General features: G+C 42.2%; 1 long non-coding RNA gene across 1 annotated transcript; it reads right to left on the reverse strand.

Moving 5' to 3' along the window:
* Window positions 1–1,202: 1,202 nt before the first annotated feature.
* LOC115335809 lies at window positions 1,203–18,606 on the reverse strand. Its single transcript, XR_003921543.2, has 4 exons — window positions 18,384–18,606; window positions 17,310–17,452; window positions 14,825–15,011; window positions 1,203–1,502 (listed from the first exon to the last, which is right to left on the reverse strand). It is a non-coding gene; the product is annotated as an uncharacterized LOC115335809 (long non-coding RNA).
* Window positions 18,607–20,915: the final 2,309 nt, after the last annotated feature.

A 20,915-nucleotide genomic window follows, 5' to 3' on the forward strand; every position in this document is an offset into this window, starting at 1 on the left:
ATCTACTATGTGTCACCTGTTTGGACTACATAATTCAACTTTCTCTGAGAACAAAGTGCTTCCCCTATGCATTGAAAATGAGTGCGTGTTTCCTATTTATGACAAAAATGATGCCTCGTGCCCCAGTAGGGACAGAAGAGCAAAGGCCTATACTATTGACAACCAGGTATGAACTTAGTAACAAAAAACAAAGGTACCAGCCCTCAAGGTGTTTTCTACATTCTGGAATTAAAACCCTTTTCACGAAAGATGTTAACCTAAAAAGCAATAATCAGTATTTTGACAAGAAAGGCAAGACCTTTTTCTGTGGGAATGCATACATTTCAGGACTGCACCATTTTTTAAAGCGATGGAGATGTTTGCATCGAGGGTGTTGGCTGATGTGGTCTTGGTCTGGCTGGAGCGCTGTAGGGGCAGTGAGGGCTGGGGAAAGGGGTGCCCACGTGCCACACGTCCAGGTGGCACCAGCGAAGTGCCACCACCGCTCTCCCTCCCCAGCCGGCTGCAGGTACTGGTAGTCAGCCATTCAACCCAAATAGAGAGGAAAACAGCTTTCAGTCCTGGGGAAAGAGTTAGCAAGCAAACCCAAAGAAAGCATACAGTAAGTTTCCAACCACTGCGCTGAAACTGGTGAATTTTAGATCACACTGTTTGTATTCTTTCTGGCTTTACTGTCCAGCATTGCTGAAAACAGGGTTTTATAGCTCTGTCGTGATTCAGTCTGTGCCAAGTGCTTCCCAGTCTGGATTCCACCCCAGGTATTCTACTTCTGTGCATTACTTGAATGTACTGACCCAATATACAGTATTGCAGATAAGCGACATCTGTGGAAAAGGGTATTCCTGAATGCAGAACAAACAGTTGATGCTGTCAGATGCTCTAATCTCTGCACCAGTTCTGTGCATTCAGAGCAGCTGATAATGCAATTTGGTGTTTCCCAGGAAGCAAGCAGAGGGCATGCACTTTCAGAGGACTAGATGGCATGACTGCAAGAGCACCGCAAAGTTCAGTCCCAACCCCTTATTTGTACTGTATTAAAGATACTCTGAATGTGTGCTTTCTATCAGGGACTTTTCTGCACACTGGTGATAATGTTGCCTTGTTCAGAAGGGTCAGCAAGAACAGTACAGAGTATTTTCCAATTAAATGGTCAGAATTACTTAGCTGAGTCCTTTTATTTAAAAAATAAAAAAGTTGCTTAACATCTCAACAAAACAAGATCTCTTTGGCTCGATTCAGGCTTGCATCTAAAAACAAAAAGGGCAAGAGTGCGAACAGTATCCTGTCCTTGGAGTGGGAAATAAACCCAAAAGTGCAGTTATGCCTTTCTTAACTATCTCCAGATTTTAACTCCTGATGTCATAGTTCAGCACTGAGGGCCTCATGCCCTGAGCATTTTGATTTTTCATCTGATGTATAGTGTACTATCAGCAGTATAGCACTTCACAGCTTGATGTGAAACTGTAGGACTGTTCACAGCTTTCGAGAGGGTCCAGAAAATCCTACAAAATAGCAAAGAGATTAGATACAAGCAATACAATATAAATAACCCACACTAAGGCAGTCCAATTACTGTCTTGTTATCATTTTATATATAGCTAATATTAGTAACTATCAAAAGGGTAATACTGTACTATTAGACAATTGATCTCTATCCCCTAAATCAGAGACGCAGTTGATACCAAGCTCTTGGAGGCTACCGATTAGGAGAAACGACAAGGAACAACAAAGCAGGATTTTCGTGCATAACTCATGCCCGGGGATGTCCTTGGCCTCCAGAAATTGGGAAAGCTCTCCCCATTCTTACCTGTCAAAGCAAGACCTCTATGATTACAGCATTGAAACCTGGGCTGGGGGCACCCCAGGCACCCTTCTCAAGCAAGAAATCAAGCCATTGGCCTGTAATCTGAAAACAAAACGGGATCTTAGAAAGACACTGTAACTACCATTGGGAGCATCTCAAAACTGAAAGGGAAATCCATGTATTTTAGCAGCCCAGTGACTTCGGAGCCAGCGCTGTCTCCAGCGGTACCAGGAAGAAGGGCTCCAGGACTGTTACAGAGTAAGACCCTGAATTCCCAGGGACAGATCAGTGGAGTGACTGACACTGCAAGGCATTTGAGGAACTGCAGAGTAGTCTCTAGCTGTTCTTCCTGTTTTCTCTGTCGGATGGAGAAACTTTTCCAAAGCAACTGAGACTGTGCAGTAGATGGGTGATGGCTTACAGGGTGGGGTAAGAGCAGGAAGCAATAAACTGTCTGGCTGGATTAGTACTATCATTAAATAATAGCAATATGAATTTCAGAGCCTCATTTTGCAGGGCTCCAGACCTCTCATTTTGTGCTCTTGATTCACTGTCTCCTTATAACAAGCCTGTACCTTACCTTGTGCTACCCTGTCTGACATTCTCGAACACTCCTCTTCCTGCTGGTTAAGGATGAAGAATAACGGGCAACTAACTGTAACTATCTAGCATGATGCTATCAGATACAGCACGGATTTAGCAATAAGCATTATGTGCCATCAGCATTCATTCTCTTTGAAAGGCAATTTCTGCCTTTGCGCGCTCCTTGTGCGGACTTCGGCAAGAAGCCTGCCAGCAGGGCTATGGGAGGAAGGCATGGGAGACTTCACCTGACATTAACTCTTTGTTAGGAGAACAGTTTCCTGCTAAACATAGGAAGACTGTTTCACGGAGGGGGCACCCCCTCCCTTGCTTTGCAGGCCAGAAGTCACTCCTGCTGGGCTGGGACGTAGCAGCTCCCGGGCTGCAGCCACTGCATATCACAGTGCGGAGGGGAACAGGGCCAGTCAAAAGCACCTTCTGGGACTGCAGCAGGAGCTTTTCTCAACCTTGTCCTCACCCAGGTGGGATGCAGGAGTGGGCTCCTGTGTCCAACAAATGCCATGAGCTAAAGGCCACTTTTTCAGCTGAAATCAGTGAGAGCTGCGACGGTGGCTCCTGGTCTCTACCTCTCCCTAAAATAGCCAGCGAACCCATCCTGAGGAGAAATGTGTGCGGCACTCTTGGATATTCGCCTTCTGGGCACATTTAACTGGACTTGAGGTGCCCATCATCCTTCCTCCTCAGCTCCCTGTAAAAGGCAGGAAGGTGCTCCTGACTCTCAGCGCCACGTAATCATAACAAATGCATTTGCTGGAAAAAATTAAACAACAACAGGTGTCCTTCAGAACCCTCAATGACTGTTAAAGGAATTTACATTTGTGAATAAACAGCAGTAGAAATTATTTGCCTGACAGCTTCTCATTATTAAGATTAAGACCCTGCTTAATCCTGCCAGTATCACTGGGACCCCAGATGACCTGCTAAGTGCCGGTCACAAAAGTTAATGTTGCTTAAGGGAAGTGTTAATGGAAGCAGCCCATTTTTAAAATAAATGTATTATAAAAATATTTTGGAAGTGTCTTTGTGGCTGTTGAAGTCAATGGCAAAATCATATGGCTTTCAGCAAAGCAACAAAGCAGAACTTTTAGAGACTGTCTGCAACAAGTGCCCTGTGCAACATCGCAGTTCTGGGGACTTACACCGGGAGGAAGTTTGGTCCTATACAGTCAGATGTGCTCCACCAAACAGGGCCTGAAGCAGGAGCTGCACATCCATTTGGGGAAAATTCCTTACCTGCTACACAGCCTTCCTAACACCTTGACAGATCTTTTTTTCCTCTGCCTGCAAAATGAGGATGCTAGTGGTCATCTGTACTTCTAATGTGCTTCTAAAGTTTAATACACTTTGAAAGTTTCTTCCTGGCGTTGTTGTTAAATTACCCAATTTGAGATAGAATATATCCCACAAAGCCATAATTTTGAGTGAGACCTTAAATTCAAACCCTGATCACTAAGCAGAGAGCATTTACCACATATGCTCAATGAGGCTTACTGTGAGCAACGTTAAGTAAGATAGGGAAGGTTTTATGCTGTATTGCTTTCCTTTTTTTTTTTTTTTTGTGTATGTATCTTTTATTGCTACTCAAAAGTCAAGGATTGATAGGTAAAACAATGCATTTGCAGCAGATTTGTCAAAATGTAAAAATATTGATTTTTGAAGAAGCTTGCCCACACTGTAAAAGTAAGTCAAAGTTAAAATCAATAGGGATAAATTAGGACTTCTCCAGCTATATAAATGTTACAATAACAGAGCCTTTAATGCATAAAAATCCTGTACATCAGATGACAAAAATAGTTGAAACTTACTTTTTACTTAAGTTTTAAAAGGCAAGGTAAAACATCAATTATCTGTCACTCTAAATTTTGAACAGTAGAGTATATTATTTTTCCAGAGATATTATTTTCCAGAGATACTATTATTCCAGAGTACCAAGAGTCCTACCAACGCTCGTTATCCTCACACGGTCACACTCAGCCTCCGCTGTACCAACATAGGACTGCGCAGCTCCTTCTTGGGGAAAACACTCTTGTCCCAGGAGCGCAGAGGAACACCAGTCTGACAAACTTTATAACCTGTTTTGTGGCTGCTTCCAAATGTTTTCCACCCGTCTGAAAGCCATTAGCCCACACTCCAGAGCCACATCCTGCACGTGCAGATGCCTCTGAAGAGGGTGGAAGGTGTCAGTGCCCAGGACTCAGCCTTCCTGATGGAGTTTCTCACCTAGCGTTTTTCACCACTGTGGTTTAGTGATGGGATAGCGCTCTTCTGGGCCTTTTTGCCAAATTAGATGCCACCATTAGGATGATATGTCCTTATTTACTTTTTCCCTCCAGGTTGCATGAGACACTGTCCTTCAATAACATCTTTGCTACTTCTGGACCCATATTATACCTGTTCCCATCTTGTTTTCCCCTTCTTGTTTTTCAGCGATCCCAGCAAGTTTCTAGCATAGCTCCTTGCTTGATCAAGTTGTCCTCCTACATTTCTCTCTGATTATTTTATCTTGGTGTTGTCTGGCTGAGTTAGGCTAGAGGTAATAGAAGAGTATGATTTCCCGGGGAGCAGCAGACCTGGCCACTACTCTGACCTTACCCCACGTTTCCTGGAGATTTTGGCCTGGTAGCCTTAAATGTCTCCTTGTCTCAGATCACTAAACGAGGATAGCGCTACCTCTCAGGCACTTTTTTGTGCCAGTATGAATTATATGAGTATGTTGTTATTTATGAAATTCTGCTAGTGACCTAGAGAAGCACTCTGGATTGTTGGGAATATCCCGTGACTGAGCACTGAAAGGGAACGGGCAGCTGATCAGCCTCGTAGGTGGTCTGAGAACTCAGGTGTGGTGGGTGTTTGTGGAAAGAGAAAGGACAAAAGTTCATCTTCCAAGTGGCTGCCTGTCTTACCGGCGACCTTACATTTGGCCAGAACTTGCTTGTGAGAGAAGGTCGGCAGCTATTCCCCTTGGGTCTGAGAAAAGATTGTTTTAAATACTTATGATGGGCTTTCAGACCATACGTTTTCTGCAACAGTTATCTATTCATGAGAAGTTGCTCAAATGAGACTTTTCAATTGCTTATGTGGGAGGAATCGTTTGGCAACCGGACAGGGAAAAACAGATTTTTTTTTTTTTTTTAGGAGATGCTTTATCCCCAAAGTGCAATTGTTTTGTCACACATTTCTTTCACTCTCTCAAGGTTGAAAAGTTTTTGGCAGCAATAACTGTAGAGCTTGCAAAAGACATAGTTTCCAGCACAGCATGTCAGATGAACCTAATGAGACAGATCCTTGGTGGCTGTAAGCAGGTACAGCTCCATTGATAATGGTGCAGCAAGACTGGTTTACGCCTCAAGAGGATAAGACCCAGTATGTTTTAAACTTGGAGGTTGCAATTATAGCTCTGAATACAGCTTAATGGCTCATGCCTTTACCCTGTTTCAATACTGTGTATGATGCCATTTCCATGAACTGTGGTAATGGGCTATTATACCATTACAATAGTTTTGGTTGGCTTCTTCTTTCTCCTCATCTTTTTATTGAAAGTATTCATGTGAGTAGATTTCTTTTACAGCTTTTGACGTAAAATGACTTTTTAATGGTATTTTTGTTGCATCTGCTCCAGTTGATGATTAGGCCTGAGAATATTAAACTTTCTCTAGTACACTTTCTTGACTTGAGACTGGTAATGGCCCTGGTGCTCAAAGGACTGGACATATGCAAAAGTTGAGACCATCAGTCTGATCTGTATAAGTGCGAGTGTACTATTAGGAATGCAAAAAATACATTCTCAGTTGCATGCAAACCGCAGTCTCTTAAGCGGCACAGAAGAAAATTTCCCTCCGTAGTAAAAGAGGTTTTACAGCCTGTGTCATACTGGACACGTTATCATGTGACTATTGGTTCATCTTGACCTGATAGATGGACAGTCTAAATATTTTACTTAATATACTCGACATTCACACCCAGGAGCATTCACGTACACATATGCAAAACTAGGAATTTCCCATGCAGGCATGAGGGCAAATACAGAATTTGACAATGCAGCTTTGTGCTCACTTCTGCTTTTAAAGATGTACACAAACAGTTGTAAACAATCCTGAACTGACAGGCACGAGCAGTAAATGCAGAGGTTTTACATAAACAATAAGAGATCTGGGGATGCTGTACGGGTTCAGTCATCCTGTGTTACTCCCTGGTAATATATGCCTAGGAAAAGTGGACTCTGTGGCCTATTCTATTTACCTGAAAAGGCAGGTCTCCCATTTTCATAGCTTTTCCTTAGTAGCAAGGTAATAATCAGGTCCTGAGTGTTAAGTGGAAATCAAAAAAATCTGTTTTTCATATTTATTAAAATTCCACAGTGTGTAGGCTCTCTAAAGAGCCATTAAGTGATGTGCTCTTTACACAAAATTTAATTTAACCAATTTCATTATAAAATTCTCCATACAGAGCTTCCCAAAATGTTTACCAGTGCAATAAACCATTACAGGGATTGTTTTAAGTCATTTGCCTCCAGACAAAATAGACATTTTGGAACATTTTGATTTCTGCTGTCTAATAAATGAAGTGCTACAATTCTAAACTTAATATCTGGCATCACCATTATTTTTCCTTGCTTTACATCCTTCCTAGAGGTTCACCATGACATAAAAAGATAAACTGTTGTAATATTTTCTGCACATAGGGAAACATTTATTTTTTCCTCCAACTTTGTCTTTCAAGATGACTTACTGTAGGTTGCCTTTTTTTATTTTCCCAAGTATGCTTAGTTTATAAAAGCTTGACCTCTAATTAGAAGCTAATTCACTGGAGCTGAGAAAAGTTCTGTAAATAAATGAGAAGTGTGGATTTTTGGACAGAATCCCACTGACTGTGAATGCACCTTGTCCTTGAAGAGCCTAACAGACTTGACATTTCTTAGTTTATTTTAAATATTGATGCTTTTAAATTTGAGCTAATTTATAGTTTTTCTCATATTTGTGATTATTCTAAATGAAAACTTGCCAATGTCTTACACTGTAGTACAAACGCTCCCCATCATCACCAAGAATATTTTAATTGATGCAGTTGAGAATCATGTCAGCTCTTTTCAGACTGAACACTCTGACAGCTCATCATTATTTTACAATTGACCAAAGTACTCAAGTTTACTGTCTCCAGCTGCTAAGTCTGCAGTTTATTGCAAAAGTCCCCGTAGTCTCTGACACTACATCCATCCCGTGGGACACAGCTGCTAATGCCTGGGACGCATCCTCATGCCTCCTTTGGGAAGGACCCCAGTGTTTAGCATTCATCCCTCGTTTCACTCCACCCCTCAGTTGCCATTGCCAGCACCAACTCTGCCAGTGTTAAAAGGTATTTCAGCTGGGACCACCAGCCACTGTCAGTGCCAAGACACGCAAGGTCTCTTTGACCTTAAACTAGGGTCAGAGAAACAGACTGTTAAGAAGTCCATTTCACGATCTTATTGCCTCTGCTCAGTCTTGCCATCTAAATGCCAGCAAAAATGCATGCTTTATCTCAGACATGATTCCCATGTTCCTCTATGAAGACCTATTGCTATAGAGCTGTTTAACCATTCTAGCTGCATTCATTCATTCATAACATATTATGTCACTTATCTCTTCGCTTCTTGAAGCATTACAATTTTAAGACTCATTGTGTGAGCTGTAAATACATTTGATGCAGTTTCCCTACTATTGAAAATAAAACTAAGAGTTTGGAAATGGAAAAACACTAAGCCCAAGCACACTTTGTGTAAATAATATCATACTATACCAACGATACTCTGGAAAAAAAAAACAAATGCAAAAGTTAACTGAGTTTCAATGCGTGCCCACTAGGTACACACAATTTAAGAGTCTTTCTTTGCAGGGAATGCCATATTTCAAAATATGAGTTAAATAAAGTTAGAATATTTCATATTCTTAAAACTTAATTTATATCTAGAGCAGTCTATTTACATCATCCTTCATTGAAAGTTCCCACGTGAAGATTTAAGACTGCTATGCTCAGAACAGTAAAAGTATCCTGGTTACCCAGGATCCCAGCCTGATGGAAGGTTATGCCAGGCTGTCTACAGTCCCACCTACGCCTTGCAAAATAGTTTGCAAAATACTTCACAAGAATATGCAAATCCTGCTTCCTGATCCATTGCCTCCTCCAGTACCATCTTCAGTTTTAAGCACATTTTTATAATTTGACAAGAACTGTGTTAACCCAAAGAAACCTTGCCGAGTCTGCTGTGATTCTTGCTCCAAAATGCTCCTGGATATCCAATATCGTTATAGACATTATATAGACATTCCAAAGGAAGGAATGGTTGTCTAGCTATACCCCAGTCCTTTGCTAGCATCTATAAGATGCTTTCACTGCCATTTAGTTCAAGCCTAAGCCTGCTCTCAAACCTAGAGTCACTTACCAGCCACACTTTGTATACCAGCATGCACTGAGACATAAACTCAGCCTGAGCTCTCTGGAGGGATCAGTGTGATCACCTCTGGTGTCCTGGCATAGGCTCAGACACTCACTCTTGTAATCTAGGAGTAGGCACAGACAGACATGTGTATGCTACATCCCAGTCTCAGCTCTTCCTAAGCCCAGACATAAAGGCAAACTGGGAACAGAAAGCGCACAAGCTGTGTGCCGCCTGCACACCCGCTCCCCATCCAATGTTCTCCAAAGGTCACAACGACAGGAGAATCCCAAGGACTATCTCATCCTTGCCACTGCTTCCCTGGCTGCCTCTCCCCCATGTACATTGGTGTTTTTCCAAGCACTCAAAGTCTCATGGCCATCCAAGCTCTCACACCTCCGACCAGCTCACCTGAGCCAGAACTTACTGGTTTTTAACATTTCAATGTCCACGAAGTCCTGTGACATGTTTAAGTTATCTTAAGATAACTTTAAAATCACTTTTCCTGAAAATCCCTCTACACAAAGCAGCAAACATCACTTCAGCCACTGTTCCCAAGACAGACTCAAGGTGCCCAAAGAGGGAGTAATTTGCCTGAAATTCCCCAGTGAGTCAGGAGCAGATCTGGCACCTGACTGAGACCAGAGCTGCCAAGCCCTCCCGCGCTGCCATAACACGCTGCTAACGCTGCTTGCCCTGTCGTTGCTGTTAGTATGGTACAAACACTCTCGAATCTGGTTTGCTTTCCAAAATGAAATACCGGTGCAACTCTGACCCCCTAGAAGTACCAAACAGCCTGCTGAGCTCAGGCTGATAACCTGTTTCCAGGGCTGCAGGACTTCAGCAGAAAAATCAGAAACATCAATGGTTTCTTTTGTCCTGTCCTCCTCTTCAGAATTACAAGGATTTTCCAGTCTCCTGGTTAACAGAGGCAATGTACATCAACCCAAACACCCATGAGGCAATAAAAACAGCCCAAACAAGACAAAACCTAGTTATCTATAAGGAAGATAAGCGTCTGGAAGAATCATGAATGATATATATTGAAACCATAAAGACTCGCTCATCTACATCAATGCTTCCTAAAGGAACAATGCTTCCAATGAAGGAACTTCCTTCGTTTTGCGCAGGATTAATGTGATAACCCTGGCTATACCAGGCTCTGAGCACAAGTTCCTCCCTGCCCACAAAGCCAGCCGAGGAGCACCAGGAGCACCGGGGCTCTCCCAGCTCTCATCCTGATATCCGTACATGCACCAGGCCCAGCGAACACTGCAGCAACAGGGAGCAGAGATGAGGGGCAAGCCCTCCAGAAGGCATCCACTGTGGTGCAGGAAGGACATGGACATCCAGACAGTGAGGCGAGACCTAAACTAAACTTTTACTGCTGTGAAAAGGCTGGGTGTACCATTTGTGCCTGGAGATGTGATAAAAGTGGAGCGTATCTAACGGGAAGGGATCTTGCCAAGTTACATGGGCACTGTCCTGCTGCTTCTTCCAAGCTGTGGCGTGGCGTCAGTGCCGTTGGAGCAGAAACGTACCATGATCGACAAGAAACCTTTAAGCACAGCAATTAGCTACCAAATTAGAGCCATTCTTAACCTTTCTCTTTAGCCATTTGCCTTTCCAGAAAGTCTCAACTCTTAAATGTTGCCAGAGTACACGCCAAAAAACTTTACCTAACATACTGTAGCCCTGAAACTGATACTAGAAATCATTCATTACTACCAGTTTCAGAGCACCTACATCAGCATTTTATAACTTCAACAAAATCTAACCCTTCTTAATGAAATGCCCCTATGCCTACCCATAACAATGTCAGCTCCCTCAGCAATCTTTTGATTCAAATTGATTGTCTATATTTTGGGATTAGCTTGACTATACACATCAACACTATCAATGCATAATCACGGCTTATGAAGCCAATTTGCCAAAAAGTGACTTTATTCAAACAAAGCCAATGTTTGCATGCCTCAGTATCTGGTATATGCTCAGCTGCACTGAAAGTGGGTTCTGAATAAATGCAGGAAGGAGATAGCAAGAGCACCAGCAACTGAGTCATGCAAGCCCTAATTGTGTTTGCATAAAATCTACCTGATTGGCTCCCTAATGACGTACACCTCGAGATTCCACTGATTGTATCTGCTTCTGCATTTGAATCAGAATATGCAACCTCAACACCCATATTTAGAAACGTTTCGATAGGACCTCTAGGATAGGATATATACAACTTGTTAAAAATGTGAGTTTCTTGTGGGACTGTCTGGGTCAAAAGAAACCTAGGGATGTTCCTGTTCCTTCATCCTGGGAAGTTCTCCACCCCCGCTCTGCCCCCTTCCCCTTTAAAAGCTCAGTCACAGCACCATCAGTTAGGATGTTTTTGTAGGTTTGTCTTTAACCAAAGGTCCCTGTGAATACTGCAGACACAGCTCCCTCCGTACACCAAAGACATGTCTTGAAAAGTTTTGCACGTTCACTGCACTGGCTATGCCTACACTTCGCAGTATCCGAAAGAGCTGCCCTTCCCTTTGCCTCCATGTCAGTATCTTCAAGGAGACTGAATAAAAATTAAGAGGAAATAAAAATTCTTCAAAGCTCCATTTGGAGGATCTCAGCTGTGGTGTTTGGCTCTTGGTGGTTGAGCTAGCGCAGAAAAAGAATTATATCAGAGTCAAAGTCTAGCTTATCTATACAAGAGGAACACTGGGCATTGTATTGCAGTGGTATAATGAATAGAAGAAAATACATATGGAAGAAATTAAGTTGAGCCTGTGGAGTTTATTTTATTCAAGACTTGATCTAACCCGCTGCTTTCTAAATAGATTATGGTACTGTTCTTGTACCTAGTTTTGTTTTGGTTTTGTGGGGGTTTTTTTGTTTGTTTGTTTGTTTTAAAAAAAGCCCTTCCACTGTCAGTAACTATAAAGTGGTCCTGAATAGGAAATGTGTCTCAGCAGAACGCTAATAAAATGATGCAATGAAGTATTTGGAGACAAGAGCATACCTTTATATGAATAGCTGGGATTAGCTTCATGTTACGTGACAGGAAAACATGTGCAAATAACAAACTTGCTGTCATTTGCTTTTTCCCCCCTTTAGTCATATTGCTAAAAATTCATTAATACAGGGATGTCTGGGAAAGTCAACACTCTCCTGAAGAAAGGAACAGTGAAAGTGTCAGAATTAGCCAGTTTCTATTATTTCTGCTTGATTAAGTACATTAAGGGCTGAAGACCATGCAGTGCATCACAACAGTGCTCTGTATTTTCTATCTCTGCAAGTAAGATCTGACATTTACAGTCTGCTGAATTACAGGACCCAGCTCTCATCTACTGTAAACTGGTACAACTCCACTGACAGCAGTGGGAAGTACTGGTTTATACCACTGGGGCACTGGCTATACATGTCAGGATAGGTGCTCATTGGAGTCCCCACCTTTTATTTCCAAACACTGGGCTAGTGATGACTGATCTTGTCATCTTCTTGTTAGCACTGGACAGCTTCAGGTAAAGTGGTTGCCTCCACTTTTTTTGCTTCTCAGGTTATTCTAGATTTGAGAGTCTCCCTTACAGCTAGCAATTCATCATCAAGGCTGTAAAATCTCTTTGAAGAGTAGCAGTACTCTTGCTCAGGATTAGGATTCCACCACGTTAGTCAGACTTTAGTTTAGGAAACTTAATAGAACAAATATTAGTTATTAATGAATTTTACCCTTGAGAACCGCTCTGCAAATCTGATAAAAGTGCCTGGACGGATCGTTAATCAGGCATCTTAGTTTTAACACTGTTTGAAAGCTACTGCTAGAGTGGAAACACAGAAAAAAAGATACGCAGAGCATCATTCCTCACTTTCAACAACATTATTTACCAGCCCATTTTGCCACCAAAACACCATCCAGATGTTACTGCAGCCCTTTCAGATCTCTATACCTATGTCTCAATGCAGAGAAACTCAAGCTGAATACGTTACAGCAATTAGAAGAGACATTTGCAGCACTCCTTATTGCATTTGAAAATTCTTCAGCTACTCTGTCTCAGGTTTGTTCAGGTTCTTTAAACATGATTTGGCAAAATAATTACAATTGGAGATCAGATTGACACTCTTTGTCAAAATGCACTGTCTTTTATTTATTTGAAGGTATGTATTGCTCCCTGCTTTGTTGGATTTCATTTCTGTATCAATGGTATTCATTCAAATCTTGTACTTCACATCTTAGTATTCATCTTTATTTCTTCTGTCCTTGATCAGGAATCCCATAGTTAAAAGATTCTCTAATCTCAGCAGCACAGTCTCCTTGTGCTTGTTACACGTACTAGCCTGATATCCGAGATGCACAAAACGCTCCTCCCCAGGAGAAGGCAGATGGTGAAGTTACTTCTCCCTTCTGCTCATCACTAGGGCTTTTCTCAGGAGAGAGGGACTCCTTCGGTATGTATTCAAACTTACTTCGTAGATTTGAATCTCATTCATACTCCCAGAACACATATCTAAGTGATCCTTTGGGTCAAAGATCCAGAGCGACACAGAATTCCCTCCCGCAGAGCCAGGAGATAGCTGTGATATCTCACAGCCTCCCAGGGGACAGCCTGCAGCGCTGAAGTGATGCTCACCGCATGCTGGAGTTTCCCAGCCATCCGAAACCCAGCGAGAGCAACAGCGTAAACACAGCCCGCTCATCCGTGCTACAGCAGCCTAGCAGAGTCAGCTAACTGTGTGCCCGTGCACGCTGTTACTCAATCCTGTTTACTGGGGTAAAAACAAGCGATACAGCAACAGGCTAGAAAGAAGGCAGACATGAGTTTAGGAGATTGAGAACTACACTGGATCTGGCTTCAGACATCAAGTAGTGGAGGTAACACTCCAGTGGTGAAGTCAATGAAAGACACAAATTCCCCTTCCTTCAGTAGACCACTGCACAGTCTATTCACTATACTCCGAAAGAGGATACAAACTTTTCACCACACCAAGGGCTTACTTGAGAACATAAAATATTCCTGAACAAGGTAAACTGAGACCTGTCTGCCCTAGATGGATGCAGGGGAGAATCTAACTGCAGAGAAATAGAACACGAGCGGTGAGAAGACGTATCAGGTAGCATTGAGAAGGGACCTTATCAGAATTTAACTTAAAATGATCCATCAAGAGAGAGCTGAGTAGGTTAGGTTGTCTTCCACTCATTTCACTGGGATCACAAATCTACTGTAGGGCATGCCTTGATGTTGACAAAGGGATTATTGCGCGTACAGGTCTATGAAGAGACGGTAACATACACAGATATCAAAGAGCAGAGCCCTCAACTAGAACAACTCCTAAAATACTCTCTAAAAAAAGACACTTATAGCCTACATTTCGAGGATAGCAATACCCTTCCCCTCTCCAATCTGTTCATTAGCCTTTACCTGTGACTTTTGCTACCCTGGTCTCAGCTACACAGATACGTCAGGTTGGGTTTGTTCTCCCTGGCATTTTCCCATTTGGAACTATGACATTTGACATTTCAGAGGACTCAAAACAGAATTAAAAAGAACAACAACCTGGTTTAAATGCAACAGTGGAAACAACATAGAACAATCATGACTGCTGTAGCCAATCTAAGCCAATGTCTCCCTTTCCAGCAGGCATCCAACCACCTACACACTGGCAACTAGGTTTCAGTCTGCTTCCTACTAGGGTCTGGATGAATTTTTGTCTCATTCTCTGCTGTGGCAGTTTCTTAGGTACTCATTGTTGCCTTTTTTACCCTCACCTAAACTCTCCCATTTGCAGGTATGGCCTCAACAACAAAATACAGCATAGTCAGAGCTAACCCTTGCAGAGGAACAAACCCCTTTCACTGCTGAACAGCGGATTTGCCTATTCTATCTTCAGCATAATGTGCAAACAGTATGGCTGTCATTATAAAAAGAGTCTGGTAAGAAATCTACAGGCAGAACATGCAGTATTACAGGCAGCTCCACAAACTTCACTAAGTCTATAAAAACTTACAGTCTAACACAAATACATACCTGACCCATCATTCTTGACGTCCAGTGTTCAAAATGTCATCTTTGGGAAAATCCATGGAGAATAATAAGAGGTGAAAGGAAATCACTACCCATCCAAACATTTCCAAAAGCAGTTTGTTGGTGTTGAAAGCAGCTGTAGGTACTTTCAGGTGCTTTTTGGTGTGCCTGTGGTGCTAGGGCCCATGTGCTGTAAAGCACAGAATGAGATTAACTAATTAGCTAATTAGAATGAGATTAGCTAACACATATTTTCTTTACAAGCACAGGGCCACGGAAGCATGCAGTGCCTCTATGGTCCAAAGTCCTGCAAAAAATCATAGCCTGTAGGGAGTTACGTTTCTATAAGCATGTAGAATAATTGCTTTGTAGCCAGAATCTCTGATTTGAAAATGAGTTTTTTGTCTCATTTCATCGTTCCTTTTATTAGGACACACGCTACTCCTTGTCCCAGCAGGCAAAGTCATGCATTCACCAGAGGTGACCTTCTGGGAGTGACCGCATTTACTTATCTATCTGTTGTACAGAATATAAGAACTGGGGAGCCTGCCTGCTGTTTTACAGAAAACAGCATTCCTCATTCAAAAGACAGTCTTATTATACTTATATTAAACTATGTTAATAGCACCTAATAAGGGGAACAGAGATAGCAGATAATGTCTGAACCTGACTGCAACCCGACCACTTGTAGGGTGAAACTTTATCATTTAAACACACACCTTGAGTGACTTGGCTCTCAGGACAAACAGCAACGTATCTTTATGCTGTCTAGTCCTTTTGACGATAATGACAAGTGAATGACATTTTCTGGTGATGATCACACTTTCTTCTAGACAAATCTGGGCACTCGGATGAACATTAAGCTAATTTGATACACATTGATTGTGGGTGAGGCTAGAGACAGTCATCTAGTTTCTCTGTGCTTCAGCCTCCCATTTGTAAAATGGATATAATATTACTTCAGGGGTGATGCAAGGACAAGCGAGTTCAAATTTGCAAAGGTCTTTGTAACTGTTACTGATGGGAAGAGGAACAACTCGGATAGAGCTGTGATCCTGATCGTGACAGCACATAGTGCAGCCTTCCCTGTAACACCACGTGCTTGTGTGCTTCAAAGTGCTCTGTGCCCAGGGGGTAGGCTACAACCCCGTAAGCCCCACCAAGGAATGTGTATCTAAGAGTTCTTCTTTATATGTGATTCTCATTTTTTCTTAATGCTGTATATACAACTATAGCTGAGAGCTACACATATAGGTAACTCCAATAAAACCAGCCACTTTTGCTATATAGCACAAAGTGATCTTGAATTTAATCTCTGGTGCTACCTTAATCCAGCAAACCATCACAGTTCACATCATTGCACATTGGGGTTCTCTGTCTAGATAGGTTTTCCGATTAGAATTAGACTCCATTCCTAGATGGTGGTAGAAGAATACATCCATATTTACAGGTTGGTTTACTCATTCTCATGAAGACTTGGTAACACAATTTACCTCTTGATCTCCTGAAATAATATTTAGCATCCAACTAACACCACCCATCCGACTGAAAAGGTCATATAGACATACAGACATATAGACAAACCTGCCTATAAGAATCTCTGTTATTAGGTCAGTGCTAACCTACCAACTACAGAGTATTTTCACGGTACATGAAGACCTTTAACTTACACTTAGATCTGCATAGAATGAATCAAGAATTAATTCCTACAAATAACTAGGCAACTCTAATACAAGAATTATTTCAGTGATTTCAGTGGAGCTGTCCTGAGCTGCACCAGCTGATGCATCAACTCACTGCTGTTACTTATGGTTGTAAAACTGCTGAATAAAAGGCTCCAGAGAAAAATGTCCCGGCACATTACTCAATTATTTCAAAAGTAGCACTGTAAATCAGCAAGGCTATCTACACTGGATTTTAGACTGAGCAGATTCTTAGCTTTGTGTTAGTTCATTAATGCCAGGGAACAGCCGGGGTATGACTACTCTGTGTATTTACTACACTGTTTGGAAAAGCATCTTATATGCCGAGATAACGTTGCTCCATAGCTGGGCTTTCTAATAACCAGTTTTGCTTTGCAAAGATATATGAGAGCTATAAACAATGATAATACCTGCAGGTTCATCTTTTATTATTTTTCCTTCATAGCAAAGCAAAGTCAAGCACATGAGTATATACAAGAGGCAATAAAAATGGGGAGCAGAATACAGGAGGCTCTTATGAATCAAATTAATAAAGTCATGTAAATCTATGCTTGCATTGTTATGCTGATGTATGCAGATTTCTTTTGTTCACTTACGATGCCACCAGGTTACTTATTGGCATCCACGCTAGGGTATCATCCCCATCCTGGCATTATTGATTTGCTTGGGTAAGCGCTGCAGTCTAAACACAGGTAGCTGCAGTGATGCTCGCACCTAGTTACTCCGGAGCACAGGCTTCATTTTGAACTCCTGTCCCAAAAATCTCTCGTCACCACAGCACTCACCCATTGGACGTCATGATCGATGCCGCCTCCAAACGTCCCAGCAAAGGAGGCAAAATTCAGCTTTGCTTTGGTGGCAGGAAGAGAACGGCAGGGGGTGGGCGGAGTAAGACGTTTTGCTGGAAGATCCACGATTTTCAAAGAGCCTGGTTGGAGAGAAGTGGGGATGTGAGAGCGGGGATGAGCAAGCGAAGCGAGCGTCGGTGGCGAGAGCGGGAGGGGAGATGCCAGGGGAGTTAGGAAGCTGTTGGGAGAGGAGGGCCGGGAGGGGCGAGTGGGCTTTTTGAGGGGGCCTGCTGAAGTGTTTTGGGAATGAGCGAGGTGTAGCCCTTCCCTGTTTCCAGATCCTCTCTTCCTTTCCCACTGTCCCAGGCGTGGGACGCTGCGTGCTGTCGTAGTCCTAGCCTTGGCCGGGCACCGTCTGCTGGCACCCCCTGCGGTCAGCCTGGGGGAAAGGACACAGCCAGGAGGGGACGAAACCCCAGAGATTTCTGTTCCTGCTGCTAGGGAGGACGGGGAAAAGGGTGAAACCAGCGCTGGTGAGAGCCTCCCACTCCTCCCTCCTCCCCTGGCTGAGGGCTGCGGGATCTGGGAGCAGGGCTGAGCTCTCCCCATCCCTCCCTGTGGCCCATTCCCCGCAGCCCCGGGCGAGGAGGAGTGTTCCCTGCAGACTGCCAGGCCCGGCTCCTGCCTCCTTTGCCCGAGCTTTGGACCAGCTCTCTTCGATCTCAGAATATTATATTCAGAATTACATAACTGAATTCATGTCTAGTTTAGCCTAACCTCATCAATGATTAAACAATTAACTTCTTATTGCTCTTCTATCTAATCCGGGAGGCGTCGTAATGAAATAGCGCGTCTGGAAGAAATGGAAACAATTGAGCAGTTGCAGACAGAGGTCCAGAGGAAGGATGAAAACCCAACAAGGGCGTTTAATGAGCGTCTGGGTTACCACTTCAAAGAGCTTCACTCTTTCAGGCTTCTCGGCTCCCTTGGCATCTCGCAGACAAGATCATTATTATCAGTTACCAAACGCTGGTTGTAAGCGTGAAGTACAAATTAGTGCAAATGTTGTACCAGAGAAGCTGAGGCGCTGGATCCTTCCCATCCGCAGGTAACGGCCACCCCAACGCTCTGACCTGACGACGGTTTGGGACCCGCGTAGCGGAGAGATGGCCCTTCCTCCAGAGCAGCTCAGCTGTGACCCAACCAAGGCAGTAGAGGGATTCCGCTTTCGGAAGCCACCAGAGCACAGCTACATCGCCGCAGTCGAGATCCATCCCGGAGCTGCTTTGGTGTAGCCGAGAATATTCAGTGATAAGGAATTACCAGTGAAAACACTTCACCTATGGAGATTGCTTTCCTCCTTTTTCTGCCAGACTTTCTTGGCATGCTGTAACTCCCGTCTTTTCTCTCGGGTATTTTGGAGAGTTGGTCATTTAAGGACAAGGAGGAAAAATCAGTAATGTGCTACTTTGGCAAGGCTCTGAAGCTCACCTTCATTTAAAACCTGCCAGTAGTCCAGCCAAATACAAGAAAGTTTTTATTAAAATATTGCCAAAACACAATTCATTCTTTTAAAACATCATATCCATGTTAAAAAAAAATTGACGCAGAATTGTTAGTGAAATCTCTACATCTCACACGTAAAACTAACATGCCTTTTTCAAATTTTCTAGAAGTCTGGAGGAGGTTGAATTAAAATTCCTGGACCAAAATCCCTCTTTAAATCTGTTAGTCTGCGTAGCATTCAAACCACAGGCTCTCATCACCAGCTATGATTAGATGCAGCCCAGGCAACAAATATTATTTGCACAGTTGGCATCAACAAAACCTGAACCTTTTCTTTTAGCTCACAGTTAATGCCATCCAAAGCTAGTGCAGAGCATAAGGCTACTTCTTCTACACCTCTGGTTTGTTTTGGTTAAGTTTCATCCTATTATTTCCTGCAGTCACATGGTATAAATATCTGATCTATAATTTACGCTGTTATTCAGAGCAGTATAAACAGTTTACTTTATTGCTGCAGGAGCACAGCATGTCCAGATAACATCAATATTTTATTTATCTCTGTTTATGTACGTATTTGGTTATCTAGGTGCTTATCAGGTATGGAATTATTATAATAGCTGAGAATAAATAGCAACTGAACAGAAGCAAAAATAAGACTGGAAAGAAAATGTGTCCAAAATGGTGTCTGCTCTTTCTCTCTCTCTCCTGCCTGCCCAGTGTCTTAAAAAGAGGGCATTTCCAAAGAGCTAAACCCACCTCCATAATATCAGAGAGCGGATGCGTTATTCTCATTAGTGGTGTCTCTCACATTTCCAGAAACTGTAACGACTTAGTCTTAACTGGCAGGCCTGAATTGAATCACTTGTATTTTCAGCGTTCTTAAAAGCAAATGAGATCCTTAAGGGTGTCGCTTTTAATCACCAATTTAAATTCCATCATCTTGACAGTGATAAAAAGTGACACCCAAAATTCAAGCAAGAAAGATGGTTTGACAAGTTTCCTTAAGTTAAAAGGAGCTTCATGCAAATAGACATGTTTACAAGAAGTGAAACAACGTCCTAATTTATTAAAAAGTGACTCGGGTAATTAAACAAAAATTGGAAGATTCTGTGTTGGCTCAATCTTATCTTAATACAGAAAGAGCATTAACAACCCCAGTCTTCTGACACATTACATACTGATGGTAGCTTCTGAAGCATTTCGCTTTTAATGGGGATTCTAAGTTAAGTGGCCTAAATACATACAGAAAGTAGTAAATTTCAGAAAGTTTATGAGCCTGATCCTGCATTGCTTGTGCATCATGAGCCTGAGCAGATTCAATTCCGTGTGCAAATGTATTATATGAATTGTTCAATCATATTTACTTTGGACTATATAGAAGGAAAAAGAAAGATTATTCTCTGATAGACAGGAGAAGGAAGACATAATCAGCACCGATAACTTGCTATTCAGTTGTTCAGTTGTTTCATCAACACAAAAAATTAAAATATGTGAATTATAATGCAGGTATAGAACATAATCATAAACATACAATTATGTTACAATCATACACCCTTGCTCAAAAATCACGTAACTTTTACATATAGAAATAGTTTCTGAAACCTAATGATACTTATATATAAAAATAGCAATGGGTGATTTGAACAAAACCCTTTCACTGCAACTGCTCAAATTTTGTCAAGTTTTAAGAGAGAATTTACAGGGTTTTTACCTTTTATATCTAATGAAGAAGTAAGGGAGGAAAAGGTGCAGATCCAACGTTGTAATGACAAATTGTACTGAACATTTTGGAGTTGCTTGCTCAGCCATGGAGCTGGTTGAAATTTTGAGCAATCAACTTATTTTAAAAAAAAAAAAGTCTAACTAGCCAGTAAAAAAATGCAAAAAATCCACTTCTTTTAAAATCATTTTTCCCTGTGTCTTTTCCCTTCCACACACTTTTCACAAGCTTCCCAAAACCCAACTCACTTCCCTAGCTCTCCAGGTACTATAATACATTGTCAGAGCTCTCCTGTAGCAGTACATCATCTTTCATGCCACAATACCACCACCATAAAGACAGCATCCCTTACTGGGTCTGCTGTCATGATGTGATAT

This window comes from Aquila chrysaetos, chromosome 25 (assembly GCF_900496995.4).
Source record: "Aquila chrysaetos chrysaetos chromosome 25, bAquChr1.4, whole genome shotgun sequence".
In the NCBI taxonomy this organism is placed as follows: Eukaryota; Metazoa; Chordata; class Aves; order Accipitriformes; family Accipitridae; genus Aquila; species Aquila chrysaetos.